Source organism: Macrosteles quadrilineatus, unplaced genomic scaffold (genome assembly GCF_028750875.1).
Source record: "Macrosteles quadrilineatus isolate MER2022 unplaced genomic scaffold, UCM_ALF_1.0 Scaffold_2__2_contigs__length_208266976, whole genome shotgun sequence".
Lineage (NCBI taxonomy): Eukaryota > Metazoa > Arthropoda > Insecta > Hemiptera > Cicadellidae > Macrosteles > Macrosteles quadrilineatus.
In genome coordinates, this window is record NW_026542595.1 from 127,560,082 (window position 1) to 127,576,446 (window position 16,365).

Below are 16,365 nucleotides of genomic sequence, written 5' to 3' on the forward strand. Positions count from 1 at the left end.
TTTATTAAACACAGTAATAACATATTGACTAAGAATGTAAAAACCTGGAAAAAAGCATAATTCACTTCTTACGAATGTCAACAGAAATACTGAACCAATAACAGAAGTTATCCATGAGACATAATACAACTAACTAATTATATGTATCGTCAGAGTGAGTTTTGTGCTCATCCGACAATCACTTACGAAAAATCTGTATCATTTTAATGGTTTCAAACGTAATACAACTGTTAATAATTTATTGTATGGTTAATAATACTGGCTTATGAAACTACTGATTTTTGACAAGTGACAAAACTATCACAATCATTAACTAACCTTTGCTTTCCTTATCTTTTATTTTTTTTTTTAATTAAACAAAAAAATTACACTAATTTAAATAGGATGTTGTAAGCTAACATGAAATTTAATCTCTGATGTAGCCACTCAATTATTCAAACAGGAAGTCAGTGACGCACTGACATGTTTACACACGCCATAGTACTTCCGGTCACGATATGCAGACAACGCTCTGCAGGAAGCCTAGAGAAAATACATATTTTGTATAACTTTTAGGTCACAGATGATTTATTTTTTACAAAGGTAAGTCAAATTAATAGTTATCTAAATTGTCCACGTAATTAACGAAAAAAGATTACCTTGCTACAAATGCAAACAAATATATGGTCTACGACTAAGTTAGAGTAAAAAACACCTTATCACCACAACAACACAACACCTTAACACCTTACGCCTTAACACCTTGAGTTAGAGTAGAACCTTGGGTGTTGTTAATGTAGTTTCATAGAAGTGTTAGAATAAACGTACAAAATGATTTATTTATACTTTATTTATTTATTTATTTATTGTTTATTCGTTACACTTCTTTTTAATGCTTTTAGAATTAAGTTTAGCTGTCAAAACACTCTTGTTATTAATAAGTGCCTGCCACGAACCGCCTTAGAACTAGTTTTCATAATTCATTGTACTTAGAAAACAAAACAAAAGAAAAGAAGAAAAATCTGTAAACTTTGTTTGTCATTTTTTGAACCTATTGGTCCTCGCCGACAAGTTTTGTAAACTTGGCAAGGCCATGTTTGTAATATCCTAAATAAATATATTTGAATTTGAATTTGAATTTAAATACGAGATTTTGAAGGACAGTCAGTTTATCAGTGGACCTTGCCAAATCTTATGAGGATACATTTTCCAAAACGTTTTTTCCCGTAAGAGCATGAACTAAATTCTTCGGTTCGATAGGAGTTTTACAATTTAATTGTATATCTACACGGAAATTTTATTAACATTACTCACTAAGAACTTCCTATAAAAAATAGTAAAATTAACTTAAAATAAATATTTTGAAAAATACAATGATACCACCAAAATTAAAATAAGGAATTACGAGTTTTTTAACGTGCAACTAATTTCTCACATTTTATGTCCAAGAATTTAATTACCGTCCATTATAAATTGAATCAACAGCACTACATTGATTTTTTAAAGTTAAAACCAACAATCTTATATAAATCATGGGATTGAAATATATAAACACTATTTCTCTTTATCTTGTTAATTATGGGAAAACATTTCATACTTTTGAGTGTCATAGGTTAATTTGTCCGGTTAGAATGGGTAAAACATTTTATTTTTATAACTCGGAAACCCAATAAGGCTAAGTGCTTGCTTGAGCTTTTAACTTCTTGACTTAACCATCATCCATCACTAACTCGCTGACGTGGAACTAAGGTGACACCAGCCCAAACCTGATACCCATTTTGAATAAAGAAATCATATTTTTCTTGAGCTATGATAGGTACCAACTAGTAATTACGTATATTCCATATGGATACTTTAAATGACTACTTATATATAGAAAGATACAGTTTGTTTTAGTTTGTCACTAAGTAAAATTCATGGAAACTATCTGATGCAAAACAGATGGTTTGTGCAACACGTACAATGCAATTCTGCTACAATACTTTGACTGTATTTTTATCATGCCTGTTGCATTTCTACAGTGCAAACTGTAAAAAGAAATCCAAAGGTCTTGGTAAAATTTAGAAAATATTGACATTGCAACGAACAAATTTTCAATACTTTTAGCTTTCTTGTTACATTGATAAAAATCATTCACTACGGGGTGCGAATGGATGAAGATGATTGTAGAATAAGTATTGAATGTGGTAAAATGTTAGTCTATCCATTTAGGATCACCTGTCACAGTCTAGGATATATGCTAGTTATTTTAATAGCCAGGACGACCAATTTAAAGCCAATTTGAAGATATCAAGGCTTAATTTTTTACCATCAAAAACGGATTTTCATTCCCAAGGATCGAACTGACAGACTTCTAATTATCAAGGACATGTGTTAGATTAATAAGGCATTCTGAGAGTTTAAAAACTTTACCAAGATGGATGTACAGTAATGCAAAGGGAAAGGAATATTGTGGATGTCGAAACTAATAAGTAATAAGGATAGGTAAATTCACTGAGGATTAAACCTACAAACGAGGATCAAATTGTTGTCGTCTTCCCTTGAGACTTGTTAACAGATAACAGCTGTGAGAGTGACGTAGATTGGTTGTTACAGCTGGTGTTGATGACGTCATGTCAGCTGTTACCAGACACCACTTATTACATTGACACCTACATTTTTCTTTTAGCACATCCCATTACGATTTTAATCAGGGGATAAAACATGTTGCGCACTATAGACCTACTAGTTTTATAACTAGTGTAAGTATATAGGTGTTTAAATTAACTTTAAAATAAATATCCTAAACATGGCTTTTTGCTTCTTAAATTATACTAAGTCTTTGTTGTGACACTAAAATTAACTATTAAAATAAATTTTTATCATCGACCTTAAAGTACCTATCCAAAATGTTAAAACCCGGTTCAGCTTATAAGAAAAATCCCGAATGGACTATAGCAGTGATGGAACTTCTGATTAACGACAAACTAGTAAAAGACCCGGAAATAATCTGCAACCACTTAAATAACTTCTTTATATCTCAGGGTAACCATCACCAAAACTTGCACCAATCTTCACCACCACCCATATTAAGACCTAATAACTTCCACAATGCTCCACACCTAAACCACTTCAGAAAAATCAATATTAAAGAACTTCAGCAAATTTTTACCCAAATCAAACCAAAAACTCATCTGGCTATGACGAAATCTTAAGCAAAATTGTCAAATACTGTCAATCCGAACTACAACACCCCATCCTTGACGTCATCAACTCCTCAATAGAACAGGGACTTGTACCATCACACATGAAATCTGCAATAGTTTTTCCCAAATTAAAAAAAGGCGATAGAAAACAAATTGAAAACTACCGTCCTATCTCTATACTTCCCACGATCTCTAAATACCTAGAGAAGGCAATTCATAACCAAATTATAGAACATCTGAATAATCTAAACTTCCTGTCACCAAATCAACACGGCTTTATGAAAAATAAATCCATCAACACAGCACTAAACCAACTATGTGAAAGCATCGCTTCTCACTGGGAACAAAAACACTCAGTATCAGGAATCTTTCTGGACCTCCAGAAAGCGTTCGACAGCCTTGACAGAACCATACTAATAAACAAATTAAGACAACTCAACATCGATAACCTGGCTCTTAAATGGATTATCAGCTATTTCTCAGATCGAAACCAACAAGTCGAAATTGAACACCAACAAAAATCCTTCAAAATTAAAACAAGATCCACCCTCACAACGACAATACAAGGAATTCCCCAAGGCTCCATCCTTGGACCCCTTTTCTTCATTATTTATATAAACTCTTTCCCGGACTTTCTACCCATGGACAAGACCATCATAATGTATGCTGATGACACCACCATTTTATCTCCAACTTCACCTCAAAATGAGAACTCAACCACTGAAGAGACCCTCAAACTGGCTACCGACATCTGCTCCACATTAAATCTACAAATTAACAAATACAAAACCATCAACATAAATTTTTCAACAATCAACCGAACCAACACACTACCCCCTGCCAACCCAAGCAAACCAGAACCCATAGCCTCAGCCACAACAACTAAATTCCTTGGCATTACCATCGACAGCAATTTAAATTGGCATGACCACATATCCTCACTGGACAGCAAACTCTCATCATCTCTTTTTGCAATTCGAAGAATAAGGTCCATCCCAATAGGAAAACTACCAAAATTGCCTACTTCGCCCTTTTTGAATGCCATATTAGGCTTGGCATTATCGCCTGCGGATCTGCCTCAATCACACAAATAAATAAGCTAATAACGCTCCAAGAAAAAGCCATAAGGACGATAGAATGCCTTCAACCATCAACAGACTGCAAACCCTACTTTACTTCCAACCGGATCCTAACCATCACATCCATCTATATCCTAGAAACCACCAAAATTCTCAAACTAAACCCCCCAAAAACCAGAGGAGACTGCCATAAATATAAATAAACTTAGGAACACAGATCTAAATTTCGACATACAACAACACAGGCTAACTAAAACTAGTAAAACCCCCCAAATTGCTGGATTAAAAATTTTCAATGCCCTCCCTGATTACCTTAAACAAATAGCCAACACAACAACCTTCACAAGAAAATTAAAAGAATACCTGATTGAACGACCATACTACACCCTAAAAGATTTCTTTGACGACCACAAACATCTCAACAAATGAACTCACCCACACACACACATACACACACACACACAAACACACCTACCCTAACCTCAAGATTTGACAATTCCCTGGTCTTCAAGACTACGGAGAAGAGGAACCTGTATGTATGTATGTATGACTATTGAGCTATATTATAATAGACTATAAGAATGGTGGTAATATGACAGGATAATGGCAATGGTCCAAATTGATTCCTTGATAATTAATGTTATTAGTTTTGTATATTTATTGGATTTTGTGGTAAGTATTGAATATACGAAAATATCAAATATCAATATATCTTTCCTCATAGTTATTCAATAATTTGTAAAAAAAAATATATTTGTAAACCTTTGGAAGAAATAAAACTAAAAGTAGGCCATTGGGTAATATGTTGGTCGAAAACAAAATATGTAGATTGAGTAAAGATCCCTACTACGAATTTTTCTCAGTGCAGTATATAAGCCAAAAACCTTTAATTTTTGTATGTTTAATGTTTTTTTATGAATTATCTTTGCATAACAAGTTTAATGCAAGCATTAAAGTTTAAGATACTACTACATACGTATCTAGTTTGTTTTTGTGAAACATTGAACTTTACTCCAGCGTTTGTCCATTAGAAAATAAAATATCCATAAATAGTTCTTTGGAACGGATTTAGTAGAATATCAACGAACTAATTTAAATATTGAAACCAAAATACAACTTTGAAATTTACAACTTTTATTTCCACTATTTAAAAGACACTGTATTACACTTGAATTTAGTTGAAAATGCACAAGTTCGCACTAATATTTCTTTAAAATATTTTATTCATGATATTAATTTTACCATGATATAATAATCCAACAGTATTTAATGTCAATATGGTAACAGAATGTTAACAAACATTCCCTTGGGTTGATATTTGAGAGAGATTTAATTCAAACCGTTTTTGTTTGGTTACCCTCACACTGTTGGGAAACAATTAATTACTGAAGTTTTGTGTATTTAATGCTATCAACATTTATTTTAATCTGTGAAACATTTTAATACGGTTCTCAAGAGTAATTGGATATAGTTAATTGGATAATAGCATATTTTGGATATTAAAACAAACGACAGAAAAGAAATATAATTTTATACTCAAATGTTGACAATATTTATTACACATACTGATTATATGACATATATGATTATTTGTTTTAGAAATATATATAACAGATAATAGATACAAAGGTCTTAATGATATATTTCAAGTCACTAGGGCTGGATAAAATCTAAACTTACTATTTTCCGCCACTATGTCTTCACATACCTGAAAAAGTCGTTTTTTATCATTAGAAAAGAAGTCAAAATCTTAAAATACATTTTGAATAGCACATTATGTGACCTTCAATAGACAAAGGACCGAAAGAAATAAAATTATAACAACTTGTGGCTTGTTCTTTGACACCCACACCAACAATTTCACACTCCAGCCGACTCTCAACCAAAAATTGACGACTCGTAAAATATAATTTTCAACTTCTGACAATAATATGTCATAAAAAACTATAGTAGTGGTTTCCAAAAATTAAAATTTTAAATGATGAGTTGCCTTTATACTGTACATGTATTATACAAATGAAAAAAGATTCAAAAATATTGACCATTTATGTATATTTTGATGGTATAGATTCGTGTTTTATCATCTTATTCAGATGAAATGTAGATCCAAGGCCTAAATATTGTCTTTACTCATATTTAACTTTTTTGAACTAGGCTTTGGTTTCATTAATTCAGGCTAGGCCTATAAGATTACAGTATTAGCAGGATTCGAACCCGGGACCTCCGCGACTAAAGTCCCGTGCTCTACCATTATACCAGCACACTCCCTCATATTCTTAAACTAACTAAGACTAGTAAGTTTTTGTTGAAAAAGATTTTCCCGTATACTATCACTGAATTTATCTTATATTTTAATTAACACATAAATACCAATTCAATATAATCAAAAACACAATGTTATTTAGCAGGGACAATAAACCCTTTTACAATGAGAAATAAAGGGACCGGAGTATATATTGACTTTTGATCCACATAATGTAAACAATTTATTAATAAGCGATGCAATCCAATAACATTTTACCGTGTTATAATAGCCTGATACGTTGATGAAACCTCCCTCGAGATATAACGCTTACTCCGATTATATTGAAACAATATTGTTTTTTGCCTGATTTGCAATACTAGAGGGTTTTTATTGAAATGTTAAATATTAACTGATAAATAAAAAAAAACTATTAAGATTACAAAAAATTTTAATTTTAAATACATTATGAAACCATTGGTTTAACATCGTAAATCAAAATTATAAATTGATCTCCTTGGGATGAGTTTAAAATTTTCATTTTGTAATAATTGTAAGGTACAACATACAGAAAATGACGAAACTATGTTAAACAGTATGTAAAATAAACTAAGCAGTGAATCCACAAAATTTATATTGTAATCTTATCATCAAAATCATAGTTTGCGTACACTATTGAACAGCAAATGAATATCAATAGCTAAAATATATAAAATTCAAGAATCAATTAATTGCCTGTATAGAATAAAATGTATAAGATATTTGACTTTTTTACAAAGTCGTACTTTCGAATATGATTTTCAACACTAAGCTATTCCAGATATATAACCAATCGTTAGCAACAATTTTACCAAAGCTAGTGGTTACTGATGTGCTAGTCTTAAGAGTAAGGTAAAGAATGTCACGATGAAAAATGTATAGACCGTGACTATTTCAGATTTTTGAAGCCACAATATATTCAGCCTAGTGTGAATTAATGTTAAGGAATCACCAATATTGAGCACGAAATATAAACATTGACATGAGCGATATGATGCATAAACCATGTGATGAATAATTCAAAATGAAGGCTCTAGATCATGCTTGCGCCTCCTCAGCAATACAGATGTTTGCGTTTTATGGGGGCATTTAATTTAATAACCAATAAAAATTAAATCAAAGTATTTGAACATTGTTTGAATGAATGTAACAAATGTAAACACTCACAAAATTGCAATAACAGTGATAACAGCTTAAAGAATACAATTGTCAGTTAACTATAATCAACAGCTGATAATGTAACGTCCAAATTTTCCCCTTCCTAATATTTAGTGATATATACAGCATGTTCTGCCAAAAGCAAATAACTTTTCATTTTTCTATAAAACATTGCCCACTTTAGTAATTCTGTCATAATATCCAACTTAAATTGGATGTACTGTTCTTTGCTTGCACTCTTTTCCCTACACATGCCTGTCTTTAAATTTGTCTTTGTTTTTTGCTAGTGTACATGCTCTTTTTACAGCAAATCAGTTGATTACAACACTCAAGGAAGCAATGATGTATCAGATGTATTTATCATGGACAGTCCACGGAATGAGAAAAAAAAGTAATAGTCCTAGATACAATAGCAAAATATTTCAATTTATTTCAGAGACGCTTCTTTTTATGTCAGATCCAGTCCAAATAAAAAAAGAAATAAACGAATAAAGAAATACTGTGCAGGTTTAAACCGAGCTACATTAATATTTAGATTTGTTTTAAAGTTCAATGGACGTAAATAGCATATTCCACATTATTTTGGAAAACATAACATTGGGGACTTATTTTAACGTTAATGTATCTACTATTATGTTTAAAAATTGAACTTCAGAACCCTGAGGAAAATATTATTTAAAAATGTTACAAGGTAAATAAAATCTTCACATCTAAAACCCTACTAATAAAATTTTACATTAGAATTATTCAAATAACTAGAATTTACAGTTTGTTTAATGATAGATAGCCTGTTAATTCCTTTAATTCACCTTGTAAATATGGCATTGAATACCAACCCAATGAATGATTTTTTTCTACCTTAATGACCACTCAGAAATAAGTAGGCCTATACTCTCTGATCATAAGATATCGTACTAGCCTTTGGTGGTATTCACTACGAAGATAGTTATAAAATATGAGGATGGTTTAAACGATTCCACAAAAAAACAAATCGACTAGTTATGCAAAATCGAATGAACTATCCATATATTGACTAGTAATTATTACTCATATAGCTATAAAATAGTAGCTACGTATGACATATCAGGCGTGATTGCATGTCAAACGCTATTTATACCGAATACAAGAGGTTTCGTCAGGTCTACAAGCGAAGAGATTGATTACCCTCTAGACAATATAGCTCAGGTGTTTGGTTAGTGCCAGCCCTTTGAAGTTTCTTCAATGGCATTTTACGTTAATATTTTCGTTTTTTTTTATACCTAAATTTCGCAATATCTTTTGTTCTTTTGTGATGTACTGCCAAATAAATATAGGCCTACACACACAACAGCGTTTCTTTTGGAGGTCAAATAATCTTTTTTTATATTCTTGTTTCCTTTTACTCCTAGAACCACCTGTTATTACTTTAAGTTCCCTATAAGTTATACTATCCATACTCTTCTAAACACAAAGAAAGGTCCATAGGTGTATGTAGTGTATTAATATTTAAAATTTAAGCAATAAAATGTTGGTATTAAAACTGTTCACTTATGCAGGTTTAAGGTGAATTAACAAAATTCAGGATTCATGGTTTCTTAGCTAAAACTTTCACACAGACTTCATGTTACCTAAAACTATTTTAACACTTACTCTTCAGTAGTATATTTTTCAAGACTTGAAGCGGTTTAGCCGTTAATCTTCACCAAACATATGTATTCAAAAATTCAGATGTGTTAAATATGATGAAAAATTTAAAAAAAACTTGAACAAAAAAGTATTATTTTAATAAAATAAGCTGCTCTTGTCAATAAAAAGTTATAAGACACATATACTTTAGATGTATTTAATAAATACCATATATGTTTAATATAGGCCTACACTTACATTTCTTAGTGATTTCACTGTTCAAGTCGTTTATTTGATGAGACAGTGATTCAAATGGCCAAGGTTCCCACTCTACCGTGTAGGACTGAGTAAGGTATTAAAACCTCTATTAAAGAAACGTCTTTATGTTTTTCTTCAATTTTATAACTGTAAGCAAGCTTAGATTTTGGATGTCATTTACAAATAAATATTTTTATAAACCTATATAGTTATAAATCACATAAATGGTCACCATTTGAAAATATTCCGGCTCAACCGATATTGTAAAGCTTGCACGTTTTGATTGCACCTTTAGTAACCTAGTATTTGAGTACATAGTATAAAAGTAAGCGTTTGTGTTTGGTACAAACATAAACTGCGTAATTATTTTGACACAGACGACGCAAACGTTATGCATTTTTGTTAAAACACGTTTCGTCAAAGATAAAGCATCAGTTTTACCATAGATCAACTTTATTTCCTAGAACAGGTCTTTGTTGTGGTTTTAATTAAAACTGGCAATGGTGAGCTTCAAACTGTTATTACGTTGGGTATACAACTTATAATGATGAAAACCCTAGTACTAAGCTTAAAACAAAACTGTTGGTCTAAATTTGTATTGAATAACTGTGTGGTTTTTCAAACTTTAAATGCATGTCAAAATGTATAACATATTATTCAGTAACTTTTCTGAATATGACTACAATTCCTCATATTTTTCGTCAGAAAAGGCAGTGCAATGGTACAAAAATAACGTACGTACATACCAACTTATTGCTTTTGACGTTTCTAAACATTCGATAAATTGGGACGCAATTGAAAAAATAAATGTGTCACAGTTATTATTATTTAAAACATTATCATACAAATAGCATTCTGTTCCAACAATAAAGAACTCTATGATCGTGTTGCTTATTAATTAAACATCATCCTACGGATAAAGTTAGGTAGTAATAAAAACCCAGTCGTATCTTGAAAGAAAATAATAACAATCCTAGAACAATACAAAATTTATTATTATACGTACAGTACAATTTCTTCTGCATTATAATGCATAAGTATGATATTAGTTATGCAATGTTCTTTTGCTTTTCCGAATTAACAGATAATTATTAGCAAACGTGATTATAAATAGCAAAAAATCTAGGTGGATTATACTGTATAAAATAGCATGCTTACAAACCAAGTGAATACTTATTAAATGAAATCTTAACGTGCAAAATACTGTATATCAAACCTGCGTTACTGCCAATACATTCTAAACACTATATTGACGTTGACAAACTCTATTTGTTACCAATGAGTTGAAACATGGAACTTCACTTTCACATTTAAAAATCTCCCCACGTCGTTGGCTAAGTTTTTTTTACAATGGGTACGTTATGTAATGAAAAATATATCCTAATATTTCGTTATGTATTTTTTTATTAAAAATATAAAAATATATTGTTTTTTTATCATAGCACTTTCATAACATTTAGGGTCATTTAGCTACAGACCTACTACTTTATTAATTAAATTATAATAAGACTCTGAGCAAAGATGAATGTTTGGTTTTCAAAACTAAAAATGTAATAAACGTGTTAATGTGATGGTTTATATATTATTTTACAATCTTATACGACGCATATATTGTTTCAAGAATGTTAATAAATCAAATGAGATATATTTGGGTTAAAATGTGGTTTAGACGAATTTCTAAACATAATACATAAAGGGTCATCAATAGTCTTATCGGTGGAATTAAATGTTATTCCCAAGAATTGGAGCTACAGAAGTTAAAAATTAACTTAAAACATCTTGACTCTTTTATTTAACCACCAAAACACACAAATTCCTTAAAACGCTAGTCTTTAAAGCCTTTCTTTTAATTATTACTTTTTTTATTGTGATGAGGTACAGTTAAATAAATAATACTGTTACTATTTTTTTATCGTTCATGAAGAAAAATCCCACTAAATATATGGATGAAGTAAAACAATACAAAAGAATTGGAAGCTATCTTAACATCGTTTACAGTTTTCGATTGAGCGTAGGTTGGCAGGTAATTAAGAATGTGTTTAATTACAATTCGTTTTATCCAACTGACTACTTTTAGCTCAAGTTGATGGTGTAGTGTTTCCATTAGAATTCCAATAGTGGCTGTTGAAATAGAGAAGTTGGACAAATACTGATAATGGAATCGTAATAAAGGGACAATACGTTTGAACACATCACTGTTCACATTATACGCCTATTATGTGAATGTGTTTTTTAATTTTATTTGTGTGTTTCTAAGCCAGTGGTTTTTATACGTTTTGAAAGGGAACGGTCCAAACCCTGGTCTTGTTACTATATAACGTAGACCTAATTGTTGGATAGCATTAATTCATTGCCCAATGCGAACTGACATCTGGGTGTGGAAACGATCTTGATTAGATTCGAACCAGTGACCTTCAGATTTAAAGGCGAACACTTTAAGCACTTGGCTACCCAGACAATTTCAAACGTTGGTGTTATGAACATATGTATGAAAATATTCAAACATGTAATGGTTTAACATCATTGATTTATTTTAATTGATTTATTTACATGATTAAGCAAACATTTTAATATTTTCCTAGGGTAAAAACTTATATTAATGTATATAAAAGTACAAATTGAAGTAACATAAAAAAATATGTTAAAAAGGTTTAAATTGTTGTAAATCTATGTTTCATAATATAGCAACGTGTGAATAAAATTTAAGCTTTTCAATTAGTTTTCCTTATTAATATTGAATTGATTCAAGATTCAATAGTAATTTGTGCGTAGAGAAAAGTAGTGTTTCCCAAAGGATAAATTTTATCGGCGTTAAGCAATAAAATAAAATAAACTATAAAATAATATAAAACTTGATATAACAAAAATTAAGGTGGCATAGTTAAAAGCTATATTAATTTGAATTAAAAAAACAATTAATTTAAAAATTATAGACATATTAAAATTATTTAAAAAAGCTACACAATTTTTCCCTATTTAATTTAGATGCATCATTTTATGTAATGGAAAAGTTACATCAAACAACTTAACTTTTATTGTGTCTTTGATATTTTAAACAATAAACTATTGCGACAGTAAATCGCCAGTTAAATTTAGACTGGCTATACAAAGTATTTTTTGGAGAAAATTATATGACTTGGATGGATCTTATAATAAGAAATAGACCGCAATAAGTAAAATCTTATGTTCGGTAGCAATATAGTAGTAACAATCTCTATAGTATTTAGCGTCACAAGATCAGTCAGTAGCTGTGTTTGTTTCTGTAACTTGTTGTGACATGTTCGGGTCCTCACTCGTGCTTTAACAAGATACGTGATACGAATATCGCTGACTTTTTCACTTATTCAACGTGACAATTCTATATCACTCCAAAGAAATAAAAATGTTCAAATTTAATAATATTTTAAATACTTTTAACCAATTTTGTGCTTTGGAATTAATTACACCGAAATTACTTACAAACAAAACACCATTTGTCCAAACAAGTATTGTATGAAAGTCCAAGCATAAACATATTATTTCCTAAAGTTTGAAGTTAAATAACATGTTCTAGTTTTAATGATGGTTTATTCAAAACTAGATTTTTAAGGCCTAAAAGATTGAAAGCCACAGACTGGAGGGAGTATTGAGTTTGAGCTTGGTTTGGACATCATTTGAATACATTTCAGTAAACATAGGTCATATGAACCACGTTTAAAGCTGTAAATAAACACTAGACCCAAAGTTCTTTTAAAGCCCGGATTTTTCACCTTATCAAGTTAAATAATGACGTTTTCTGTTAACAATCACTCTAGTTTTAGTTTTAATCATGTTTCTTTTGGGTCCTATTTGCTTTTTTAGTAGGCCTACAGTATACAAATAATGAGTGTGCGTTACTAAAATTATCTGCCTGAACACTTAAAAACCTACGTTTGTATTAGGTACCTGTTTGTATTACTGTTGTATTAGATAGGCCTACATTACAGATCGACATTGATCATGAAAAGATTTAATATTTTTGAATATGACTAATACATTTTGGTGGAATCTGCAAGATTTTTCTCGAAACTCCACTTTACGAAGAATGTATTATTTATTTAACGTTAAAACCTTTCCTAACCACTGACTCATATTATTTGAAGATTATCGTAAGCCTATTTTAGCAAGATTTAATTTATAATTTATCTCATGTTAGATCTTTCAATATATACTCTGCTTTACATTTTATGATATCCTTAACTTTATACAGCTCTAAATAATAATACTTAAATCTCATGTTGCCACCATTAATTTTATCACCATAGTGGTATATAAGGTTACATTTTCACTCGGAACACTTACCAATCACCCACGTTTACCATTAAATACTCAGCGCTGGCCCTCTATTGTTGAAACTGCTTTAATTTATCCCTTTATTCTCAAGTTGAGTAGGAGGTATGACAATGTGGCCCTACTTGTTTGAACGATCACGTCCTTTAAAGTCTGCCTACACTTTAAGTTGTAAAAAACTAGTTGTTAGGTACTATTTGATTTTAAGGGTTAGAAAGTGTTTTTTAACACTGCTGGGAAACTGCTGTTTTCAATACATGCCTTGCTGAGTTATAGTTTTCTTTTACACCCTACGGTAGATCGAAAAAGAGTCATCTCTACATTTATCAGGATGATTGTAACAAAAGTAGTACAAATTACAAAAAAATAATTGATTTGACACATGTATGTTTGTGTTGGTTATGTGATAAGTCTGGTTGTTTCTAAAAACTATAACAACTGTAAATACAGCTGCTAAACGAGGTGCAAAAATAAATTTTGGAATAATTTTTCAAAGCCAAACAATAGGCGAAATTAAAATTTTATAATTTGGTAACCTTAATATTGGAACAGTAAATCTAAAAGTACTTTTGTCACAGAAATAAAAAATGGTGTTTCTGCCTTTACTTGGCTTCGATCTTGCCTTGGTCATTACAAATGAGCTTGTATCGAAATTATCCACGTTAAGCCCTAATGTTTACAAATTTATAATTTATAAAATAATATTAACTCAGTATGACTAATGAAATTTAAAAAATATAATTCTTCCACGCGTACTATTTGTTGTGTTAAGTTAGAACCATGATTCCTAAAATACAAGTTGTTAGCATTTAGCATACTTTTTTTCATAATCCACTTGTATTTACAATGGAGGGATTAAGGTATACATTTTATTTACAAAACGTATAAGAAGCTTTCTGAAGCCATTACTTGTTGTGACATGCACAGCCCTGCGCCTTCGAACACTAACAAGATGGTAGTCCCAAGTTCTACACATTTTAACTCCGATATAATTCAAATTTTACATCCAAAATGCATACATGTCAGGACATCATTATCAAGGGTCTAAGCTAAATCTATTAAGTAATAATACTGACTATGGGGGTGTTAATGGATTGTAACCCTACCTGTAATACCCAGATAAACCTATTTTAGATAGTTTCACATTAACTATAATCGTAATTTTGGCTATTATTAGTTGCATTAATATATCTCTGTGATGAGCATCGGATATATTCGTCAAATAATTCTAAATAACACAACCTTACTCAAATTCTTACTTAAATAGTAATATATTTATGCTTTTGAATATGCTTTTTAGACCCAAACTACAGAAAAGATCCATTTAACCGTATGACTTTAGCATGGCACATAAAAACCAATGGGTTAGACCGTATTGCCAACATTCCCCTATATAACTTCAAATCACGGAAAGGACCGAATCTACGAAGCAGTTACTGCAGAATGAAGAGCTTCATGCATACAAATAGTTTGCAGTACAATGCGCCACAGCTGTGAGTGTCGATTGTTGGTTGTTATGTCTGATACACACATGAATATAGAAACTGTGTGATGACAAGAGCATCTAACAATACATACACTTCATGTTGTTGCTGTCTCTGTTTGACCATAGACATTGCATACAGAGTGTTATACATACAATGTGTTGTATATGTTGTATATACGCAACAAGGTTAAATTAATTATATATTTACTATAGCCAAACTTACTATATATAAACTTTAAAATAACCTAAACCTTATCTTACAATTATAACATGCTGACCTAGGCTATCTAACAATTGTATCAAATCTAGTCCAAGACAAATAAGATACACGCGGTAAAACAACACTTGAATGTCTTAGTTAAGTATAAATTCAGGGACTAAGAAACTACTGCTTGGTAGTTGGCTATCAACAACTAAGAATGGCTCTCAGTTCTGTCAATTCCGTTTCTAGAGAAATAAAAAAAATTAACAGTACAGAAAAGGACAACAGTAAACAAAATTGGTTCAAATTAAAGAGGATCTGCAGTTTCATCGAACTATTGCAAATAACGTTAGTGTTTTCATATCGTTTACTAACGGAAATGTTTAACTTATAATTGCATAAAATTCCTAGTTTCGAGCACACTACATGAAATTTACAGAAGAACAGAAACTCCTCATCGAATAGCATTGAGTTGAATCACGGCACAAAACCCAGAGGAAAACCCTTGCATTAAATACATCCCATTGTTTAAAGCAAAACAGACATCAATTATATTTTCAGATGGGATATTGGTTTGGGTTTCAAATTACAGTAATTAACAGTCTTCTTTGTACTTCTTTTTCTTTTTTTTCTGTGAAAAAATTATTTTTGTAAACAGCGAAATTGTTAAATATTGTAACAATTTAATTTTGTATTACTTAGTGATTCCAATGGTCATTTCTTTATTTTATTGGCTACTTGAATACAAGTGACATTTTGTACTACTAGAAATATTCAACTTGTTTTCATCGTCCCATTAACGAAAAAAGATTTTGACAAATACT

At 30.7% G+C, this 16,365-nt stretch overlaps 1 protein-coding gene across 1 annotated transcript in view; it reads right to left on the reverse strand.

Moving 5' to 3' along the window:
- Window positions 1-16,365, reverse strand: part of LOC128986074 (uncharacterized) — a 141,516-nt gene that overhangs the window by 63,003 nt on the left and 62,148 nt on the right. The window lies entirely within an intron of this gene.